This window comes from Protopterus annectens, chromosome 17.part0, assembly GCF_019279795.1.
Source record: "Protopterus annectens isolate FY-2018-M chromosome 17.part0, PAN1.0, whole genome shotgun sequence".
Lineage (NCBI taxonomy): Eukaryota > Metazoa > Chordata > Ceratodontiformes > Protopteridae > Protopterus > Protopterus annectens.
Window position 1 is genome coordinate 374,609,907 of NC_056751.1, and position 24,154 is coordinate 374,634,060.

Genomic DNA, 24,154 nt, shown 5'->3' on the forward strand with positions numbered 1-24,154 from the left:
ATAAATTGTATTCCTTCATACTTTGTGGTTAGTAGTTAGTTCACTCTGAAGACAATACAGAAAGCTTCTTAACACCGACTCTGTGTCGGTAGCTGCAATGAAAACTGAAAGATACCATCTTTTATTGCGTAGCCATAAAGTAATTTCAGCTATTTTTCTGAAGTTAACCTCCTGTATTCCAGTTTCCACTGTTAAAATATATACATTTAAGCAATTACAGTAGTGCATGCACATTTTTGTTCTATTCCAGTAGGGCACACTGTGCTTACATTTCAGACAGCACTTTGCAAAAAAACTTTTCAATATGCACTTCAGCAGTTTGATATACACATGATGTAAAGTTCAAATACATTTGTAACAAGCATGTTATATAAATCATGTTGACATTCACAAATGACATATAATTATTTATAAATATTTCAGATAGTTAAGCCCTTTGTTAAAGGATGGACTTTTATTCCTTGTCTGTATGCAGTCATGTGACACTGCACCCACTGTTCCACAACAACTTGAGACCATCTCATTTAGGGATTCATTATTAAGGTGGTTCATTTTATAGCCCGTTTCTGATGTATCACAGGGTGTGTAGGGGAGCTCTCTCTGTGCATCTAAGGTGGAATCTGGGGAATTATGGCTAAGGGAGGAGTCAGAGCTCTGGATCTGAAGAAGCTTTGAATTCAGCACCTAGGCGGCTCCAGTAACCCATACCTTTGAACCGGATGAAAGTCCAACAACATGGATCTGTCATAATGGTAAGTGCATAACTTTAATTTTCTCCACATTTAAATTACCGCGGGCAAGGTCTTGTACCATAGCTTTGCAAGCTGTAGGTCCCCCTTTTTGATACAGGAAATCCATAACATATAATTAAATGTACTGGAGATACTCCTCATTCCACCTAACACCATATTTATGGGTGACTTTAACTACCCCACTCTAATCCGGGGATCATACATGAGCCCAAGCACGGAAGCCTACATATTCCTGACCAGCTACTCCATAAACCCACTAAGGGAGCTAACATCCGTGACCTGGTCCTCTCAAATATGGGAGAACCTGCATCTCCCTAATGTAATGTCCTACTGGTCAGGTCTGACCATAAAGTTGTCTTTTTCTTTGAAATAAAAATAAAACCTGAGACTCCAGCTAACCCTGGAATTTTTAGGTAATATTCCAAGGCAAACTTCTTACAATTAAGTGACACTCTGGCAAAATGTCAAGCTCTCCCTAACCCTTAGAACTCTGCTAGCAGTGCAGAATCATTACTGGAAACCCTGTACATGTTAATGGATGGATAGAGACTTCTGTACCTAACCAGAATAAGAACAGGACAAACTCAAAAAAAAAAAAGCCACCCTGGTGGGATCAAAATAAGAAAGGTTATATAACAAAAAGAAGAAAATTCTGGCAAAAATTAGCAAGTGCAATGCCCAGCGTGATAAAAACTTCATCGATCTAAACAGACAAGTTAGGGGGGGCTAATGAATTCTACCAAAGTCAAATGTGAGGTTAAAAAAAAAATACTCCCAGGCCAAGGGCAATCATAAGACATTCTTCAGCTATGTCAGCAACCTCAAAGACAACATGCAGCAATGTACCAAACTAGTTGTAAATAGAGCCACTTGTACTTAGTCAGAAGATATAGCAAATCTACTGGCAAAAACATCTGTCTTTGATTGTACCCCCCTCCCCAGAAGCCGATCAGAAAATACCCTCAGCCATAACTCCAACTATCACCGAGAAATGGGTAATCACTGCACTCTCCAAGGCCAAGAACACTGCATTGATTGGCCTTGATCTCCCAGGTTGCCTCCTTAATAGTATGAAACACTACAAATCAGGGACCACTTTGATCACTGTTTAGCATAGCTTTCAGCCAGGCTTCATGCCACGTAAATGTAGGGCTGCAGTTGTTATCCCTCTGCACGAGGGTGGGCTGTCTGTGGACCTGGATAACTACAGACCCATAAGTGTGACTATTCTCTTATGTAAAGTCATGGAAAAAATCCTCATGGAAATGATAAACAATGACATTGGAACCTTAGATGCTGGATCCAACCCAGTTTGTTTTCTTCAAAGGCTGGTCATGCTTAATTTTTTTTTGAAGATCACCAAAGTATACCATCTGCCTTGACCTGGTTAAAGCATTCAACACAATTCCCCATTTGGGGCATTGTAGACAAAGTCATGAAATTGTGTATTTAACCCCCTGTGCCATCCACTGGATAACCAGCTGGCTGACAGATGGGACCCAAGAAATTAGGATAGGGTAGTTTACCACCATGAAGAATTCAGTCACTAGTGGAGTCCCTCAAGGTTTGGTGCTAAGGTAGCCGCTTTTGGCATCTACTTTTCTGAACTCTAGGCCAACATCATGGGCCTCTGGCTGAAAGTTTGTAGACTATTGCAAACTAGGCACAGTCATGGAAATCCCCAAAGGTACAAATATCCTCCAAGAAGGCCTGACAGACTAAGTGGTGCCAGTGCCATGGTCTAAAACTGAAGGCCATGAAATGCATAGTAATGTCCTTTGGTAAGACAGCTTGCCCTGAAAATTGCCACATTGATAGTGTAGCCCTAGGAGTAAACCCATTGGTCAAGGAATTGGGGAACACATTTAGACAGTAACCTGGCTTTTGGCCATCATGTGCTTATAGTAGTAAGGAAATAAGTAAGGAAATTATTGTGTTGTGCTGTCATTGTTCCTCTCTTCTCATTCCTCATCAGAGCGCACCTTAACACCTCCTTCATTATGTACCTGTCCAGGCGTTTGCACCAACTTAATTGTCCCACAGAGGTTGCTCACAAAAAGAATGCAGGACATAGCACATGTCTTAAGCTGATCACCTGAATGCCCTATCCCTGTACACACAATCTCCTACAGACTGCTGAGAGGCCGTCTATGCCTGCCCTAGAAAGCATCCTCTAATCCTGTTCTGATGGAACTTTTGCACATCTGGAAAATAAATAGCATCAGAATTACCCTATTTAGGGATCTGTTCCTAATCTGCAACATAAATAGGACATGTTGAGGGGGCAAGTATGTGTTTCATACTACCCATTCTCTGATGCAGGCTTCCCATCCATATGAAGCAGAGATGTCCTTCAAGAATGCAACTGCAGTCATAACATATGGGTTGTGCTGCCTCAGGCAGCCCTCGGTCGGCCGGATTCCAAAGTCTGGGTCCGGCGTCGGCCGAAGTCGCCTCCTCTCCGACGTCAGAACGGCTGGAGTATAAAGGCATCGGCCGACGCCATCTTCTTCAGTCTTTCTTGCCGCGTGGTGCCCGAAGCAGAAGCAGTTCGCAAGTGCCGGTCGGTCACCTCCTGTGTTTTCAGTACCGAAGTCATCTAAAAGCTAAGTACCCCATTGGGGAACATTTTTTCTTGCCTCAGCCGATGTCAGAACAAATTGAGAAAGTTAATAATTGTTTGTCTTGGGCCCAGACCACGACGTCTCGGCCTGTGCTGCCTGTGCTTGCTTTAATAAGCGCACTCTCAGGCGCCGGGCAGAATTTGCCGAAGACTTTTTCGGTGAATCTTTCGCGTATATCATGCCGTCGGATCAACCGACAACTCAGTCTACCAAAAACCGAAAGAACCGGGACCGACATCCTCGGCCCGCGTCCACCACCGATGCAACTCCTAAACCCTCCGCTAGTGCTTCAGTCCCTTCGGAAGCGGTAATTCAACCGCTCCAGGCCGACGACACAGCGCTAACACGTCCTTCGGTCTCTGAGACCTCTCCGGTGCCGGTTGTTGATTTTCCTCCGGAAACCGAAGTTCTGGATCTGCCCGACACCATTCCTGGGCCTCCTGTATCCATGTCCATCAAGGCCTTTGCACGTGCTAAGGCCGCCAGCAGGCCAAGGCCCATCCTAAACCTGCTGCTCAGGCCCCTTCTTCTGATAAACAGATCATGTCTCTTGCTGCAGATCTTATTTCTCTTATCAGGGGGTCTCAGCCTCACCCAGACAGAGGTTCTCAGCCACCTGCAGAGAAAAGGCCCAGAACTAAGCAGGCTGACAACCTCTCTTCTGATGAAGCCTCTGGGGATTCTGAGCATTCAGATACCCAAGAAGAATCCTTCCAGGCATATGAGGACTCTGATGCTGAGGAATCAATTCCCTCTGCCTCCCCTCCAGAGGATTTCTCGTTTGGTGAAGTCCTGCACTCTATGAGGGAACATTTTAAATGACAGGGTCAGGAATTCTCTGATTCCAGGAAAAGGCTACGTACCTTCCTCAAGCTTCCCCAGCACAGACCTTTAGCTATTTCTCCAGTTATGGATGTTTTGGATGATGTTTTCTCTGACTCTAGTGCTAACCCTGATTCTCTCCCCCTGCTCCTGTCAAGCCAGACAGATATTATAGGGTCCCTGACACTCACAAACATCTCTTTAAAGCCCACTCTGTGGATCTAGAAACTATTTCACAGGGCCCCAAGGGAGTGGCTACTTCCACTGCCAAGAATCCACTGCCAGCGGATAGGGAAGCTAGGTCCCTGGAGAGATGGGGTAAAAAAGTTTATACCTCTACCACCCTAGCCATGAGGTCACTTAACTGCCTTTTTCATATGTTTCAGTACCAGGATTTTTTACTGGATGATTTACAGAAAAAGCTAGCCTCTCCTGAGCCTATTGATAGAAAAGCATTGCAGGATCATATACATAATACTCAGCAGGTTAACAATCATTTTCTTCAGTGTGGTTATGATGCATTGGAGGCTTCATGTAGGGCAGCTATGACGGGGGCTGTGATACGTAGACATGCTTGGTTAAAAGATCAGCCATTGCCAGACCATGTTAAAGTAAAGTTGCTTGATGCACCTCTGGAAAAACAGAAGCTTTTTGGTGCTAATGCACAAGATGTGTTGAAATCCATTGAGGAAAAAGCTAAGTCAGTACAGACAGTCAAGGATTTCCTCCAGGTTCAGCCACCCAGATTCAGCAGAAACTGGCCTTCGAAGAATTGGTCCTTTCCAGACTCTGACAAGTTTCAAAGGGGAAAAAACAGGCGTGCCCGAGGTAGAGGACAATGCCAAGGATCCTACAGGGGCTGCCAATGGCAACCTCCAAATCAAAGAAGTGGCGCAGGCAGCCCAGCTGCACCACAAGGACAATCACAATGACTTGACTTTCATACCGCCTACAAAGGCTCAAAGAGAAGCACCTTTGGGCGGAAAATTATCCTTATTCTCAAGAAACTGGCATATCTTAACCAAGGACAGCTGGATTCTGGATTTAATAGACAAGGGTTACAGATTCCACTTCCATACTTTACCAATAAGACAAGGCATGCCAAACCTGCCACATCATCAAAGGGCAGAGGCACTCACTCAGGTTTCAAAGCTGTTAAGTATAAAAGCAATATAAAGGGTTCCTCCTCAGGAACAAGGCCAAGGATTTTATTCAAGACTGTTCCTTGTTCCAAGAAAAGAAAACAAATGGAGGCCTATTGTCTACTCTAAATACTTTTCTCATTGTGCCAAAGTTCAAAATGCTGACGTTGCAGCAACTCCTTCCCATGCTGGGCAAGGGGTCTTGGCTGGTCACTCTGGACCTCAAGGAGGCATACCTGCATGTCCCTATCAGACAAAGCTGCAGGAGATACCTCAGATTTCTTGCAGGGGCAGAGCATTATCAATTCTCAGCATTGCCGTTTGGCTTATCTACTGCGCCCAGAGTGTTCACGAAATGCCTGGCATCAGTAGTGGCACACTGCAGACTCCAGGGGATTCAAATATACCCCTACTTGGACGACTGCCTCATACAAGCAGACAACAAACAAACCTTAATAGCAAACTTGGACTATGTCATTCAACTACTGCAGGCCTTGGGATACACAGTCAACATACAGAAATCAAGACTACTGCCATCCCAACAGATTATTTTCCTAGGAGCCAAACTGGACACAGAAACTCAAATGGCCTACCTCACAGAGGAAAAACAACAGCAGTTACCAGAGTACTTCAAAGGCCTAGCAAAGCTCTCCCAGCTGACTGCAAGGAAAATCCTGCAGGCCCTGGGGTTCATGGCATCTTGCATTCTTCTGATACCTTTGGCAAGACTTCATATGAGAAAGCTGCAATGGTACTTAAAAAACTTATGGTCCCAACACAGCCAAAGCCTAGAGGACGTAATCCCACTCATTCCATGTCTGCAAAAAGAATTTTTGTGGTGGGCTCAAGCAAGTCATTTAAACAAAGGCATGTCTTTCAACAGACCTCAAGCAGGTCAAATGATTACAACAGATGCCTCAGATCATGGATGGGGGGCGCACATGGAGGGCAGATGCATTCAAGGTCTATGGACACCAAGGGAAAGACATCTGTACATAAACCAAAAAGAGATGCTGGCAGTGATACATGCAATCGAGACTTTCGAAAAATCACTACAACAAGGACATTTGCTAATAAGGACAGACAACACCACTGTCATGTGGTATATAAACAAGCAGGGAGGCACTCATTCTTATCCCCTCTGCAGACTAACAATGATTCTCTGGGAAAAATCCCTGAGTCTGAAGATACATTTGCAATCCCAGTTTGTGCCAGGCAAGGACAATGTACTGGCGGACAAGCTGAGCAGAAATTTCTTGGATCCACACGAATAGATGCTGCATCCTCACATTTTCTCACAAATAACAAAGACATGGGAAGACCGGACGTAGATCTTTTTGCTTCTCACATGAATCATCACCTGGAAAAGTTCTGCACAAGGACCCACCATCCTCTAGCCTGGAAAACGGATGCTCTCTCCTTCAGCTGGAATTCCCTAAAAGTTTATGCATTTCCTCCTCTACCTCTGCTGACCAAGGTGATACTGAAGATCAAAGCAGAACAACCAACAGGCATTTTGATAGCTCCAGACTGGCCAAGGCAACACTGGTACCCATTGCTGTTGAGCATAACTCGGACCAAACCGTGGCCTCTGCCCCTATGACCCCTGCTTCTAACACAACACAATTACAGGACTGTCCATCAAAACCTGAAAACATTGCATCTGACAGCGTGGAGGTTACCATGACTCCTTCCGCTATCTCTCTTTCCAAAAATGTTCAAGAGATCTTGCTGGAAGCACGCAGACCTTTCACCAGAAAAACCTATTCAGCCAAGTGGAAGAGATTCAGCATCTGGAATGCCAACAGGGGTCAGGATACAACATTACTGAGTATACCTCAGATATTGGAATACTTGGCAGAAATGTTTCATACTGGACTCTCATATTCTTCTATAAAGATTCACGCCTCAGCAATCTCAGCAAAATACAATTGTGATCCACCAGTGTTTTCACATCCTTTGCTAAGACAGTTCCTAAGGGGGATAAAGAATATCAAACCTCCCAGAAAACAGCCAGTACCTGCATGGGACCTCAGTTTTGTTTTGGAAAAATTAACTCTTCCTCCTTTTGAGCCAGCAGCAACTTCAGAAATGCAATTTCTATCATGGAAAACGGTTTTTCTATTGGCAGTCACATCTGCAAGAAGAGTCTCGGAGATACAGGCACTCATGGCAGTACCTCCCTTCCTCATTTTTCATCAGGACAGAGTTTCTCTAAGAACCAATCCTACATTCATGCCAAAAGTAATTTCCAGGGTGTCTCTAAATCAAGCTATTCACCTGCCTACTTTCTTCCCCAATCCGCAAAACAGGTGGGAAAAACTGCTACATACTTTGGACATACACAGGCAAGTACGCTACTACCTGGACAGAACTAAGGCCACCAGAAAGTCTGACCAACTGTTTGTAGCCTATGCTGCTGGAGTACAAGGAAAAGCAATCTCCAAACAACCAATTTCAAAATGGATTGGACACTGCATCAGATTCTGCTATTCTTTCCATGGAAAAGGTGTGCCAGCCAATATTAGGCCACATTCCACCAGAGCTATAACCACATCCACAGCTTTCCTAAGAGGAGTGGCTACAAAGGACATTCTAGAGGCTGCTACATGGATCTCCGTGCATACATTTACCAAGCACTACAACCTGCCCTTATACTCCAGATCCCGAGCAGGCTTTGCTTCGGCAGTCCTGCAGGGCATTTTAGCTACACCATCCCTTTCTTAGTTCCATCCACCCCCAGCTTGGCTATGGTATTCAACCCATATGTTATGACTGCAGTTGCATTCTTGAAGGACATAGTACGTTTTGTACCTACTATAAATGTAGATGTCCGATAGATATGCAACTGCAGTCGGATTTTCCCATCCTCCTACCCCTCTGCAACCTTCTTTATGTGTCCACTACCCCTATTCCTATTAGCTGGGGGGATCTCCTATGGTGTATCTGTTTATTACTGTTGTGCATGTCTGGAATTGTTTATCCATTCACCAAATTTAGCCTTCCTAGGAGGGCACCTGGCATCTGGGGCAAGAAACACTGAAGAAGATGGCGTCGGCCGATGCCTTTATACTCCAGCCGTTCTGACGTCGGAGAGGAGGCGACTCCGGCCGACGCCGGACCCAGACTTTGGAATCCGGCCGACCGAGGGCTGCCTGAGGCAGGACAAACCCATATGTTATGACTGCAGTTGCATATCTATCGGACATCTACATTTATGGTAGGTACAAAACTGTACTTTCTTCTCTAACCCAGTTGAAGCATTACTTGGACCAGTGGATGGGAATTAGTTTACCCCTGGTATGGCACCTATGTCTGTAGTAGCAGAGGCAGTCTGTAAGTTCTTGACCATCCATGCTCAAGCCTACATGCACCCTTTAGAATAACCTTAGAGAATCAAAACTTGTCCGATACATTTGGGAAGTATGGGTAGGCTCAAAAAGGCCCCCTGGGGTTGTTAACCTAGTAATCACTTATGAACTCTATTAATTATGATCCAAAGCTGCTGCTTTAGTTAATTAAAAAAATACACCTGACCTGTACATAAAGCTAGACAGACTAGAAACATTAATTAAAAAAATACACCTGACCTGTACATAAAACTAGACAGACTAGAAACATTTTCACTGCTTGTATCTTATTATCTGTATCAGTAATAAATATCTTCCAACTTGTCAATTTTATATTTGTTTTAGGACTATGACCCCTTCTTTACACATGCCTGGCCTTCACCAGGGATCATGCAGGGAAGACCCTTGAGACTACCCTCACTCTGGGATGGTAATGCCCATTCCCTCTCTGTTGCTCTGTCTATCAGCTGAACCCGTTATTAAACTTGTGACAGCTGAGCCATCGCCAGGGCTTTACTCCTCTGCATTAACAGAGCAACGTGAAAACTGTACATTGATATTCAGCATTGCTATCATTAAGACCTGTTTTTCAGGCTTTTTTCTCAGCTTTACCAATGGACAACCTACTAGTTATTTGGTTCTTCCTTCCCCTGGTCGCAAAAAAGAAAATTTCCAGGAAGCTCTTGCTTCGTCAGCAGGATGCTAGTCTACCTCAACCTCCGATGGATAACCCTGCAGTGACCAGTTCCAATTTCTCAGGTAAGTCCCTTCTTTCTTGGGTTCCTCTGTTGTAGTCCAATTCAGCCTTCATGGACCAGGATTTAGACACATCCTTGGTGGGCTTGGGAAGAACCATCCTTGTCTGCCATGGAGGAAAGAGAGGGGAATTGCCTTGCTGGACTAAGATGCTTGCTGCTTGGGGTAATGTCTCTGACGCAAATCGGTGTGCATCTATGGATATAGCTGTTAAAAATAAGCTGAAAGTTAAACTTTTGTCTTCTCCTGTCTTTGCTTTGGGTAGGGAAGGTTTATTGGATTTAGCTCAGGGTTTAGTTCACCATCCTAACCTTCCTGAATATACTGGTAAGAGAAAAAGGAATTCTTCAGTTTGTAAAGATTCTCAGTGTTGAACCGAAAATAGAGTTTGAAAGCAAATTCAGATCTGACCTGATCCGACCTTGACACTTTTCAAGAGCTTAGATTCAGGGCTCCTCCCCTACCCATAATTCCCTAGGGTCTTCAGATTACCTCCGATCTTGTTTGCCACTTAATCTTTCAGGGCAACATGATTCAAGAGCTCTGATTTTCATCTTGGGGTAAGTCAGTATTTTGATCTTTTTGGATTATCCTTTTGCTGTATTAACCTTTTTTCCCAATTTCTTTTAGAAGCTTTCCACATTTCTTCAAAATTCCTCTCCTTTCCCTTAAAAAAAATAAACTAGAAGTGTTTCCCTATGAATCTTTTTTTCCTGGTATTTGTGTACTATAGCAGCTAATTGCTAAACTGCACTTTTATTCTGTGTGAGAGCTACTTTAGTTATTCTGTACAATTGTTTTTGTTGTGGTTTTCTTCCCAGCATGTCCGACAAGGCCGCTGTCTTAAAAAAAAATGCTCAGCCTCTGGACATAAGATTCTGCCACAAGACCCTCACCCCTTATGTGTCTACTGCTTAAAGTGTCTCATCTAAATGCTGACTGTGTAGTGTGCATTCTTATGGAGCTGGGGCTGTACAGAGCCACTGTGATAAAGTTGTATTAAAGGGCCTTCTTCTGCCCAAGCAGGAGATTCAGCCACTCCTGCACCAAAGACCTCTTCTCCTCCTCCATACAAAAAGATTGAGAAATCCAGGGTTCTGAAGGAAGAAGAAAAAAGTGAAGGAAAAGGGCAAGAAGTGAGGTAGAGAGAGCGAGAGAAAAGGAGCTGTATGAAAGATTGTAGAAAATAGTCCCCAGAGCTGTTAGAGGTATCTGGTCTGGCTACTAAGACAACTAGATGTTCGTAGGCTGTATTCACCATTAATCCCCTCTATAGTCTTCCCCAGAGCTGATAAGTTCAAGGCTGCATTCTCTGTTTTTAAGAAAACCACCACCGTTCTTTGCTACCATTGGTGGCTTCATCCTTTAGGTCTTTCCATTCATCAAGGAGTCTGTCTGAAGCCAATGTTGACAAGAAGATGCAGAAATTCCAATGGACATAAATTCATTTGGGGGGGGGGGCATCCCAGTGCCAGCCCTTTTGGTGGCTTTGGGCATGGTCTGTGCAGCCCTGTTATTGACTTCTCTTTCAGTCTTACAGTCTGCTCTGAAGCCCACAGACCTGAGTCTGCCTCCTAGAGCACACACATCAGAGCTGACAGCACTTTCAATTTTGACTCCAGTGGTTTCCCTCATTGTAAACTCTGGCCATGTCACATCGGGATGAGTATTGGAGGGAAAGTATTGCAGAAGTTTCAAAGCCATCCCTACCCCTCAGTTTCTCAGCACTGGACAGCTCGGTGGTGGTGTTGGTTTCTGGTGTAGGACGTGTTGGAGTTGAGAGCACTCTGTCCCTGCCCACTGTGGCTTAAGTGGGCACTCCTTCAGCTTCTATTTCCTCTAGCTCTCAAAACATGGTCTCTCTACGTCCATAGAAAAGGTGTCTCTACGCCACTCTGCTCTGTCCTGACCGCTTATGAATCCTGTGTCTGCATTTATTTATCCTGGTCGACAGGGCAGTCAGTCTTGTTCAGCCGTGAGGGCTTTCACCAGGTGAACTTTCTGTCTTATTACAAACCTTTTCTGAAAGCCCCCAAGGAGGAGAGACCCGGGAGATTAGTTTGTAAAAGGAGATATTTGGACTCATTACTGAAGTCTGACCCTGATGACACCAATTTTGATGGAGAGGGTTCCCTATAATCCTCTTTAGAAGACATCTCCTTTGGAGATCTTCTGGAGTTAATGAAACAGAGGGGGTTGGTCCTCTGAAGCCTCCTCTCCAGAGGAGTCAGTGTTCCTTAAGATATTTGGGCTTTACTCTTTTACCTCCTGGGTGGTTCTTCCTGCTGACAAACTAATAGATTGAATTTCGTACCGCACATGGAAGGAACCTGATGTGGTGGAGCCAATTCTGTCCAAACCATACAAAATTTTAGTGGCTCCCAGGCATTAGTCCCACTGGAGCAAGGGTCCCCCAGTAGATGCCATGGATTTGCAGCTGCCACAAGGAAAAATCTCTCGGGGGTGGGGGAGCACATCTGTTCATCTTCATAACAGAAAATCTAGACCTTTGGACAGATTTGGAAAATTGGTGTATGCTTCGACTTTTGCACTCGGTGCTGAACTACCCAGCTCACATGTCTTGTTTTTAGAGGAACTTGATAAACACGTTGTCAAAATCCTCAGCTGTTTACTCTTCAATCCATGACTAATGTATCCATGTGTCTACTATTTAACATGGCTTGTGGTATATCTAGGGCACCAGGCATCAGCATTGTGATCCATCCATCTGCTTGTCTGGGTGTGCCTGTGAGACTTTTGTGGAATGCTTCAAGACATCCTTCATTAATACCTACTTTTGATGGTTCGACCCTGTTTGGACCTACATTGAGTGAAACACCAGGAGTGCGCAGGAAGGCGAGACCAAGAACCTGTGGGCATACAATTTTCCACCCCCACAAAGGACCTTCTTCCGAAACCAGGAAGGGGGGGGGGGGTTATAGCTGTGATTTCAAAAATCACAGGGTTTTGACTAGGATCCTCATTCACACAGGTGTAATACCTTCAATGGATGTTACCCCAGAGGCAAAGGTGGACCACAAAATCAGAGGTTTTGTGGTCCACTCACTAGGAAGCCCTACCTGCATTTCTGAATGGTTGCCTGACTGCAGCCCTTTGGAGGCAGTCAGAGAGATCTTATCCCTGCATCCTCAGCTGGATATTCCATCAGTCAAGATTCCTAAGTGTAGAGGATTAGTTATTCCCATTGTTTCCCCTCGGTAAAAGAGGAGAATTCCGATGTTCCACCCAGTCAAATGGAATTAGCAACAGAAGTAAGAAGGCTGCTAGAAAAGAGTCCTCCAGCAGGTCCCCCTGACCAGTCAGGATCCAGAGTATATTCAGGGTTCTTTTTAGTTCCAAAAAAGGCAGGGGACCAAAGGCCCATTTTGGACCCAAGCCACCTCAGTCGATTCATAAGACAAAATTCCAGATTGCCATGGTTGTCCATTGTTCCTCTTTTAAGGAAGGATGGCTGGATGTGCTCCAGGATGCATAGTATCATGTCAAGATAACAAAGCAGTCCAGGAGACTTCTCCATTTCTGGCTGGGAGGCAATAACTTGCACTTGAGACCACTGCCCTTTGGTCTCGCCACATCCCAAGGGTGTTCCCCAGTGTGTGGCAGTGGTAGCAGCATATGTCAGGCTGCAAGGGTTCTAGGTGTTCCCCTATTAGAACGATTGGCTTCTTTCTGCACCAACCAAGGATCTTCTAATTCAGTGCAGGGACATCTTGCTCAACAGTTGGGGATTGCTATATATCTTGCCAGGAGTCTGCTAACACTTGTACAGTTGATAGTTTAGCAGTTGCCACCTGGACACAAATTCTTAGATAACCAGACTCCCACAATACAGGATATTGTCCCTCCATCAGGTAGCCTCAGAGGCCCTTTGCTTCCTCCCCCCCACAGCAAAACTTTCTCCAGCTTGTGAGCTTGATGACTGCTTTTTCACACCCTACTGTTATTCCTTCTGTTCTTCCAGCCTTGGAATATTTTTTATTACAGCCTGCGACATCGTTGACAGCCAGCCTGCAGCCCCTAGGAAGGGAAATAGATTATGAAGTTCCTCAATGTTAGATACATATTTTCTGATCCTGTATGTGACCTTGCAGTGATTTCTTGCCAAATCCTGCTGCAGCTAAAGATTTGGGAAATGCATATCTCTTGTCTGTTAAAGAACGGAAAGGTTTTGCTAGATTTTGGAAATGGTGTATTCCTTTGCTGCTGTTACTTTTATGATTTGGAATTATCAAGCTCTCATGTTAGATTCTGTTTGCTAGCTTTTGAAAGTAAGGCACATTACTGCCACTTTCCTCATCCTGATTGCATATCTTCTCTTAATACTGTTTCTCAAGTAACCAAATGTTTTTTGAAGTGCTCTCAGGACTCAGCTGATGCCTCTTCCAGAGAAGACGTTACTGGGTCTGTGATGAGGTTTTCATGGTTACATTCCCAGTTTGTCCAAAGTTGTAAAAGCTGAAAGTTCAAATTCTTCCTTTGATAGGGGAGTTGATGTATTTGGGCCATCTACTACTGAGGTCTTGGAAAAAATGTGATGAGAAAGGGATACTGATTAAAGGGGTGACAGAGATGTATCAAAGCTTGTTGAAGGTTTCATCTGTAACTTTAGATCCTTTAATAAAAAAACAAAATAAGCAAACTCCTTAGATTTCTGGCAATCAGACATACAAAAAACAATGACAAGGAGGCTCCAGAAAGAAAGGTGAGCCTCCTGAATACAAGAACAGCCCAACAAGTCTGAATGGTCATCTACAAATTGTAACTTCCCCCTTCCCATCCTTTGTCTTTACCAAAATCACTCTTCATTTCTCTGTTTGGAAGTAGATAATCTCAACCAAATTGGTTCTGAGAGTTAACCATCAGGATACAAATGACAGTGGGGAGTCTGTCTCATTTTTTGGGATACCTTCACATTTATCAGATGAAACTTCTTTATTCTATCTTGTAATTCTGTATAAACCGTTATCTTGGGCATCACAGTGATGCAGCAGTTAGCATTGTCACCTCCCAGCAAGACGTTTTCTAGTTAGATTCTCATCCGGGATGCCTTCTGTGTGGAGTCTGCATGTCCTCCCTGTGTTTGCAAGGGTTTCCTCTGGATGCTGCAGTTTCCTCCCACATTCCGAAGGCATGCATCAAGATAATTTTCTCCCAGCCTTCTGCTGAAAATAGGCTCTGTTCCAGTCAGACTTTCCCAGTAAACAAATGTTAAATAAATTCAGCATCTGCTGGCTGAGTCTAATAGTACCTGTTCCTTTTTCCCATGATGGGCAAAGGTTTTATTCAAGCACATTTCTGGTACCAAAAAGAGCAACTACTTCATGTAGAACTGTCCTAAATCATTTTTTTCAACCAGCTATCTTGTAAGTTATAAATGGATAGCATTTTGAACATTGTAACTGTTTTTTGGTAACTTTAGTTTTAAAGGATGCTTATCACATCCCTATAGCCATAGGGAACAGGCTGTTTTAAGGTTTTCTTTGTCTGGCTTATCCTTTCAGTTCTCTGGATTACCCTTTGCAGCTCACCAATGATGATCACAAAGTGTCTAGCTCAAGTGATAGTTTATTGCACACTGCAAGTATTTGCATTTATGTTCATCATATTGATCACTGCTACAGTATCCTAAGATATATGGGTTATATCCTTCATAGGAAATAAGTCGGGCACCTTCCACGTGCCTAAACCGTTAGACAATTTGTGCTTAGCCTGACTAAAAGACAAGTTTGGGCATCAAATCCTGTAGAGCTTCCATGCCACCAAAAAGAGCGCTCCTCTGTGGGCTTTTGAGGATAGATGGTGAGCTAATGCTGTTCCAGTGCTGTGTAGATAATTGCCCTTCAGGGGAAAACCTCCTTATTACTTTTTAGTTGTTTAACCTACGTTTTTGTTAAATTCATTATTTAAAGCTACAGGAAAGCATTCTTAGTGACTGATGCATTACTTTTAAAGGGGAGTGCACTTTTTTAATTTTGTGATTAAAAAAATGTTAAACACTACTTTTTTGTGGAGAAACAGTGTTTATTTTATTTTGGGGGCTGAAGAAAGTGTTTAAAGTGCTTTTTACTTTATTTGTCAAGGGAACTGAGGTTGTTTGCTACTTTCCTGTTTTACCAACTTGCTGCTAAGCTTCCCCGGGAAATGAGCACCATTTTAGGTTTAACCATTGAACAAACTACTGCTCCTTTGGTTAGACTTTCTCCTAACCACAAAAAGAAAAAAAGTTAACTCAGCAGCCTTTGCCATCGCAACAAACTGGTTATTTGCAACAGCTGCAAGTAGGTGACTTTGCTATATCCAAACTGGTCTCTCAGACCACTCATCTTTTTTTCTGGATCCCTCTGGTGTTATCCATATGAGCACCATTAACTGGGGGTGAGCTACTTCCTCTGTGGCTGTTAGGATCCCCTCAGTGAGCAAGGAAGAGACAATTTTGCGCTTTTGTTGGTCATGGTAGAAGGGGCAGGAATGTGCCCTTGCTCAGCTAGAATGTTGCATATATTCCCATGGAAGCTGTTTGTGGCAACACTAGGTCTATTTGCTCTAACTTTCCTGTCAAAAAGAGACAGAAAATAAACATTCAACTTCTCCTGTGTCAGTATGAATACAGGAGCAATTTATTGGGCTTGGCCCATAGTCTTGCACAGGCTATTGACCCTTCTTGTAAGGTGGTTTCTGATGAAAGGAAAAGGAATTACTCATGATTTGGAATCTGTTGGGGAATATAAAGGGATAGATACAAATTTTTCTCCTCAGATTTTTGATTTAGTTGCAGCAGAGTATGGTATCTGAATCTCCCTGTGAGGGATTCACTTTCTCTTGAGACTGTTTCCAGATTGTGACAGTGTTTTCAGTGGGAGAACACTGACATTTTTCAATCCTTTAGAAAATACTATAACATGCTACAACTGGAATTCCAAGACTCTTCACCTATATCCCTAGTGCTCTCAGTGTTTGAGGATTTGTTTATCACATCCTGTGGTTTCTGACAGCCAACCTGCTGCCTCTAAGAAAGGAGTTAGAATATACAAAGTTGTTTAGTCTTTTAAAGTTTTTCTACATTAAAAGCAGACCTGACCCAGCAAATTTAGCTTTAGTTAGTTCAGCTGTTGCTAAGTATTTTGCTAGCTGTAACACTTCTCCTTCAGGCAAGGAATGTAAAACTATTGGTAAGTTTAGAGAAATTGTATGCTTCTGAAGCTTTGATTGTTTAGAGTTCTGAATTGTCAGGCTCATATTCTAAAGTTTATACTGATTAATTATAGAAGTATGATAAATGTTTTAGCTGCATTTTAACTGCAGTTTCTTCTTGTGAGAAAAATCTGCTTTGTGTTGTGTAGTTTTTTTTTTCCATTTCAGGTCACTTCTAATTGTTTGAAGAGTGTTTATGACTTGGATAGTGCTTCCAGGGCTGTAGCCACAGGTATTGTTTTGAAGAAGTTTACCTGACTACATTCTTAGAATATCCCAGAAAATGTTAAGAATGAAATTCTTCTTTGGATAGAGATTTAGTTTTTGTACCCTCTGCTATAGAGAGTATCAAAATGTGTGATGAGAAAGGTAATCTGATTTAGGGAACATGTCCACTTTTTTCCAGCCTTCCTTCTCTAAAGTTTCCAAGGGATTTTCTTTTTCCCTCATCCAATTTTGGCAAAAAAGAAAATAAACAATTTATTCAGAGTGCTAGTAAGCAGATGTTTAAAAAGCAGTGGCAGAGAGATTACAGAAAGAAAATTGGACCCCCCCCGAACAAAGGGCAATCAAGGCAGAATGGCCTTGTCCCCTCCTGTCCCACTGGCAGTCCCCTTATCCCTTCCAGAAAGTCTGAATCTCCATTTCTGTCGTTGGTAACAGATTGTTTCAGACACACATGTTCTGAAGCTGATCCTTCTTTGAATACATATAGCAGTGGAAGGAAATTCCTCGTTTCCAGCGGATTCCTCCTAATGCAACAGACTTCTGTCAACGTAAAACAAAGTTCATTCCAGTCCATTTTCAAGCACAGCATATGTCTAAGGATAAGAAAAAGAAAAATTTCCCCAATAATGCCCATTGTACTACTAATGGACAAATGCAGCTCCTATGTTTTATCTCATGCGTGGGTCCTCTCAGAATATCTTTCATATGCTCACAGTTATTCTCTTTACGGGTAATATGTAATTATTGACCATGTGATGAGTAAGGTTAGTCTATAACCAAGTGGGATTGGATATTTTGAGCACAGAAAGGAAAACGGACCAGGCTTAGAATAGCCTGCAAGAGCAGCTAGCCAACTACTTGGCTATGAACCTATGAGCCTGTAATCCCAAAACCAAACCCTTGCCTTACCTCATATCTTGCATTTTATGCAGTTTCTGGGATAATAGAAGCAGTTCCTCCTTCCTAGAGAGGACAAGGATTTATTTGGCACTAAAAACATTCTTGAATAAAGAAAATTATTGGTGACCAGTTATGTATCTTTCCTGAGTCACTTTGTGATGGTACTCCAGTTCAAAATACTTTCACTTCAATACCCGTTGCCCTTCTTACTCATTTGAGTTTTATGGTAACCTTAGGTCTAAAAGATGCCTATCATCACACTGCTGTTCATCCACTTTTCAGGCATTTTTTTAAGGTTGTGTCTCTGGATCACATTGTCAGTTCTCTGCCTTACCCCTTGGGCTATTCAGTGCTCTAAGAGCATTCACAAAGGGTCTAGCTGCTGTCATAGCCCTTTGCAGGCTACAGGGTATCCACTTTTCCCATATTTGTGCTTATGTTTGCAGGTTGTCTGGAAGCTCTCACATGGGTAAGAACTTCTACACAGGCTGGGATTCCAAGAGAACATTCAAAAGTCTCTGTGGACTCCATCTTACGGTATTCTGTTACTGGGGTGCCAGTTGTACATCTCAATGCAATGAGGTTTTTCTTCCACAGGACAAAAATAGCTCTGTATTAGATCTTTTCAGGGGATTTCCACTCAAACTTCTGTCACTGTGGGGGAATACGTCAAGATTCTGGGGTCCCATAGCATCCATGATTCTCATGATACTTCTTGAAAGATTGCACTTGAGAACAATACTGTGGTATTTGATGTCTCTTTGGTCCCATCGTCAATATCCATTGTCATCTGAAGTAGTTAACTTAACTTGTGCAGCAACCTATGGGAATCTGATCCGACCTCTGATCCGAGCCGGCAGTTTTCAACAGCTTTAGATCCGAGCTCCAAGCTCCTCCCCCTACCTATAATCCCCTGCCAACCCTGACTGACCCCAGATCTAGTTTGCCGCGGTTAACCAACAGCAGCTTGATCTAGAGTTCCAGGCGTTAGAGACCTTTTTGTGAGAGAAAATTTACCTTTTTCTTCTTTTTTTTCTGCTAATATTGGTTGTGAGTGTTTCCAGGTCCCTTTTATATAAAACCCTCTTAGTTTAACTTTATATTTTTTGTCTTTTACCTCCCCCTTCCTTCATGGTTCTGTTAGGGTTGTGTGTGTGTGTGTGTGTGTGTGTGTGTGTGTGTGTGTGTGTGTGTGTGTGTGTGTGTGTGTGTGTGTGGCCTAGTGTGTGTGGTTTTATCTTCTCAGTATGTCTGAGGCCCCACAGGTGATGTTTTCTAAGTGCACCGAGTGTGGCCATAAGCTGTCCCCAGCGGATGGCCACACTCTGTGTGTGTTGTGCTTTGGGGTTGAGCACCTGTCCTCTGGTTGTACCATTTGTGCAGCGTTCAACCCCAGGGCACTCAAGGACCGGAGGTCTAAGCTGATTCTGGCGGGTCTTCTGCCCCCGGACTTGGCTTCTACCTCCGGTCCTCCCGTGGCTCCTGCTGCAGCTGCGGCGGCTGCCACTCCTGCTTCCCTCCCCCCGGCCGGGACTCAACCTCCCGCCTTAGGCCCGGGGAGAGGGAGGCCAGGAAAGAAAGGAGGAGGGAGAAGTGCCACAAGCGGCGGGCCGAGGCCTCCGCTTTGGCCCCCTGGCTAAGCTGTCTTCTCCCTCCAGGTCTTCTGGGTCTCCTCCTTCTCGGATCCAGTCCCTGTGCTTTTCACCGGGTCCTGAGGAGGAGGAGACCCCATCTCCGAGGTCATCGAGGCGACACTCCCGCCCCGCCTCGGTGGCCTCGTCGAGATCTACCAGAAGTCTCACGGATGCAGATTTGGACCGGATGATGAGAAGATTCCTCCAGGCCCAACTGCAGATGGGAGTGCTCCTGCCTCCCCCCCCCCTCCGGGGGGGAGCTCGACCCCCTTCTTTGCCCCGATAGCTCCTTCTCCGTCCCGTTTCCCGGGTTCGGAGTCTTCGGAGCCGGGGGGTGTGTCGGCACCGATAGTCTCAGGTACTTCGGCGCCAACACTTCCCTCGAGTGTGTCGGGTCCATTTTCTTCGGATCCAAGCTCTCTGAGCCGAGGGCTGAGCTTCGGATCCGGCGGTATCGATATGCCTTCGGCTCTGTCCAGGTCGGAGCATACTGGTCCGTCGGATCCGATCGCTTCAGCGCCGGCCCCGATCCGTTCGTCAGATCCGAGGGAGGGTCTACTTTCGCATCCCAGACAGAGCAGCTGTCCGTCGGCATTCGACGTGGTGGAGAAGGTCCTGTTGAGAGATTCCAGGCCCCTGGCCCTTGCCACGGCTCCACCCTGCACTCCTTCTCAGTTGGGCCCGACTTCCATTACCCGGCCCCAGGGACAGCCTGCTTTGACATCCCAGGTAGTTCCATTGGAACAAGACGTTGCTGGTGAGACCTCCTCAGACAGCCCCCCCGAGGAGGTTCCTCACAAGCGAAGGTGCAAGAGGAGGCACCTGGACTCCCCCGAGTCCTTGACTGAGGACACGGATTTGGAGGAAGGGGAAGGCTCCCCAAGATCACCCCCCGAAGATGTCTCATTTGGTGACATCATGGAGATGCTCAGAAAAGGGGGGGGGGGTGGTCTGCCTCAAAGCCTACCTCGGACGAATCCATGTTCTTGGAGGCGTTTGAAGCAGGCCCGTCTACCTCTTGGGTGTCCCCTCCGGCCGACCCCCTGGTAGACTTGATTACTACCAGGGCGTGGAAGGAGCCGGACACTGTGGAGCCAGTCCCCAAGCGCCCAGACAAGATTCTTAGCCCACCCTCTGACAAGTCCCACTGGAGTAAGGGTCCCCCTGTAGATGCCATGTTGGTGGCAGCGGCCACCAAGACGGAACTTGCTCAGGAGAGTCTCTCGGTTCATCCTCCGAGCAAGGAGTCTCGGTCGGTGGACCGCCTAGGGAAGCGGTTGTTTAGTTTGGCTACCTTCTCTGTGAGGTCACTGAACTACATGGCACATGTGCTCCGACTGCAGCGGGACCTTATCAAAGAATATGCTGCGTCGTCCCCCCAGAGTCCATGTGGGCGGAGGACAAACAATTGCACTCCACCCGGATGGCCACTCTACGATCCATATCTAACACCTCTATGCGGCTACTGTCTCCTGCCATGGAAGGAGCCGCTAGAGCCAGCGGAGCAGGCCTCTTTGAGATGTCAGGCCTGGCTCTGACACTGATTTCACGAAACCCTTTAAGGCGTCTTTCGCTAATGCCCCTTTTGATGGTTCTGCCCTCTTCGGCAAAACCGTGCGAGATACCTTGGTCCAGAGCGAAAAGGATGGGAAGACGTCTGCCGTCGGAGTCCGCTTCTCTGCTTCCCAGAGGTCCTTCTCTAAGAACCAAAAGGGACAGAATAAGATGTGGTTCCGGAAGTCGCAACAGTCCCGTCCCGCTCCGGACTCCCAGCCCTTCCGTGGCAGAGGAGGGCAGGGTGGACACCACCCTAGAGGCAGAGGGGGCCAGCGGAACTTTGGATCCAGAGAACACTTCTTGGACCAACCCATGCAACACCCCTGAGGGGTTGCCCGACTGCTCCACTCTGGAGGCAGTCGGGGGGTGTTTCTCGAAGCACCCAGCAGCTTGGGAGTCCATCACGACAGACCGCTGGGTGCTTCGCATCATATCCAGAGGATATCAGATTCCCTTTTCTCGTTACCCTCACAGCCCCAGATACCCCCCCCCGATGTCCCACCCGATCAGAGGGAGGCCGCAGCAATGGACATCCAACATTTGCTGGAAAAAAGAGCCATCCATCACGTTCCCCCAGACCAGTGCGGGTCCGGGTTTTACTCCAGGTTCTTCTTGGTGCCAAAAAACATGGGGGACTTAAGACCAATCCTCGACCTCTCTTCCCTGAATCTGTCAACCAAGGAGAAGTTCCGCATGGTCACTCTTCAATCCATTCTCCCCCTTTTGCGGGAGAACGATTGGATGTGCTCTATAGACCTCAAGGATGCGTACTACCATATTCTGATGGACAGGCGATCCAGGAGGTTCCTCCACTTCCGGCTAGGAGCCAGTCATTTCCAACTCAGGGTCCTCCCCTTTGGTCTCACCACAGCCCCCAGGGTGTTCACCAAATTGTTAGCAGTGATAGCGGCCCACCTAAGGCTCTAGGAAATTCAGGTCTACCTGTACCTGGACGACTGGCTCCTGACCGCCCCGACAAGGCATCTACTCTGTGCAGCCAGAAACTACTTTCTTCGTCTAGCTCCCCGGCTGGGGATCACTATCAACAGAGAGAAGTCGTCTCTTATTCCGACTCAGACCATAGACTTCATAGGGGCCAGATTAGGCACAAACAAACTCCTATCTTTCTTGACCATAGACCGGCTACTATCCCTGAGGCTACACGTGCAGGCCATTCTGTAATCTCCAGCTCCCCCAGCGGAATTGGTCCTGAGAGCTCTTGGCTCAATGGCGGCAGCAATCAACCTATTGCCATTGGCACGTTTAAACATGAGGATCTTACAATGGACCCTGCAGGTCCAGTGGTCCTTCCTTCACTATCCTCTGAGCCACCCCGTTCCCCTCAGCAGGGCTTGCAAGAGGGCCCTCCTATGGTGGCTCCAATCTCTGGACCTCCAGCAAGGACACCCCTTTTCTATGACCTCTCCACTAGCCATGGTGACCATGTACGCCTCGCGCCTCGGGAGGGGGGGGCATTATTCGGGCAGGACAGTCCAAGGCACGTGGGACCTCACGGAGACCTCACTGCATATCAGTGTCCTAGAGATGAGGGCAGTGCTGTTAGTGTTGCAAGCACTTCAGGACCTTCTTCCTGTAGGAACGATTGCGATTCAGACTGACAATATATGTCTGTTGTCTGGTACATCAACAAACAAAGGGGAACCAGGTCTTACCCACTCTGTTGAGAGGCCATGAGGTTGTGGGAATGGGCGATCTCCACCAACCGCTTTCTCATAGCAACGCACATTCCGGGACAGTCCAACATCCTAGCGGACAAACTAAGTCACACCATCCTGTTACCATACGAGTGGTCTCTGAATCCCAAGATAGCGAATCGGATTTCCACCAAATGGGGTCAACCCTGTTGCGATCTCTTTGCCTCTCCCTCGAACACAAAATGTTACGACTACTTCGCTCTCATTTCCCCCTCCGGGGAACCCCCAAGAGACGCTCTGGTGCATGCTTGGCCTCCGCTCTGGTGCATGCTTGGCCTCCCGGTCTTCTTTATGCTTACCCTCCTCTTCCTCTGATGCTGAAGTTTCTTCAGAAAGCCAGTCGGTTGGGGAGCAGGATTATCCTCATTGCCCCGTTTTGGCCTCGTCAAACCTGGTTCCCTTACCTTTGGTCTCATCTGGTGAATCCTCCTTGGATTCTGGATCCCCATCCGTATCTAATATCCCACCCCCTAGATCTCCCAGTCCCGAATCTGGACAACCTCAAGCTCACAGCTTGGCTGCTCCAGTTCCACTCATAGTTAGGAATCCCGGTATCTCTTCCCTGGTTAAAACTATTCTAGTAGCAGCGCACAAGACTTCTACTAGAAAGATCTATAGCAGCAAATGGAAACGTTTCTCCATTTGGGCGGAACGCAAAAATTTGGATCCTTTTACAGCTCCTTTGCCCACTGTATTACACTTTCTGTCAGGACTGTTTCATCAGGGGGCTAGCTACTCCACAGTCAAGGTTCAACTAGCAACTATCTCTCATTATCACGTGGGAAATGAATTGGGCCCTTTGATCACCATGAAATTGTGTAATACCTTTTTGAAGGGCACCTTTCTGCTTAGACTTCCAGTGAAGGATGTAGTCCCTCCTTGGAATTTAACGCTGGTGCTTCAGGCCTTGACAGCTCCCTCGTTTGAGCCTGCCGCTTCAGTAGATCTTAAATTCTTGTCATGGAAAACGGCCTTTCTTGTCGCTATCACCTCGGCTCGAAGGGTCTCTGAACTACAGGCCCTCTGTGTAAAACCCCCTTACTTGACCTTTCACAAGGATAAAGTTTACCTCAGGACCAATTCCTCTTTTCCCAAGGTTGCCTCTGAGTCAAATATTAACCAGTCCATCAACCTGCTGGTCTTTTTTCCTAATTACCATAACAAAGGGGAATACAAATTACACTCATTGGATGTGCATAGACAACTTCGCTTCTACATCCACAGGACATCTGGTCATAGGAAATCCGACCAGTTGTTCGTCTCCTTTGCCAAATTTAACTTGGGTAAATCTGTGTCTAAAGTCACACTGTCTAGATGGATTTCACAGTGTATCCTTTTAGCATATGAAAGTTCGGGCAGGCCCGCACCTCAGGGAGTCCATGCCCACTCTACTCAATCTAGGTCTACCTCTGCGGCTTTTAGAGCTAGAGTCTCTTTGGATGATATTTGCTCGGCAGCCACT

At 45.7% G+C, this 24,154-nt stretch overlaps 1 protein-coding gene across 1 annotated transcript in view; it reads left to right on the forward strand.

Annotated features, from left to right (window-relative positions):
- PTDSS2 (phosphatidylserine synthase 2) overlaps positions 1-24,154 on the forward strand; it is a 1,400,831-nt gene that overhangs the window by 588,103 nt on the left and 788,574 nt on the right. The window lies entirely within an intron of this gene.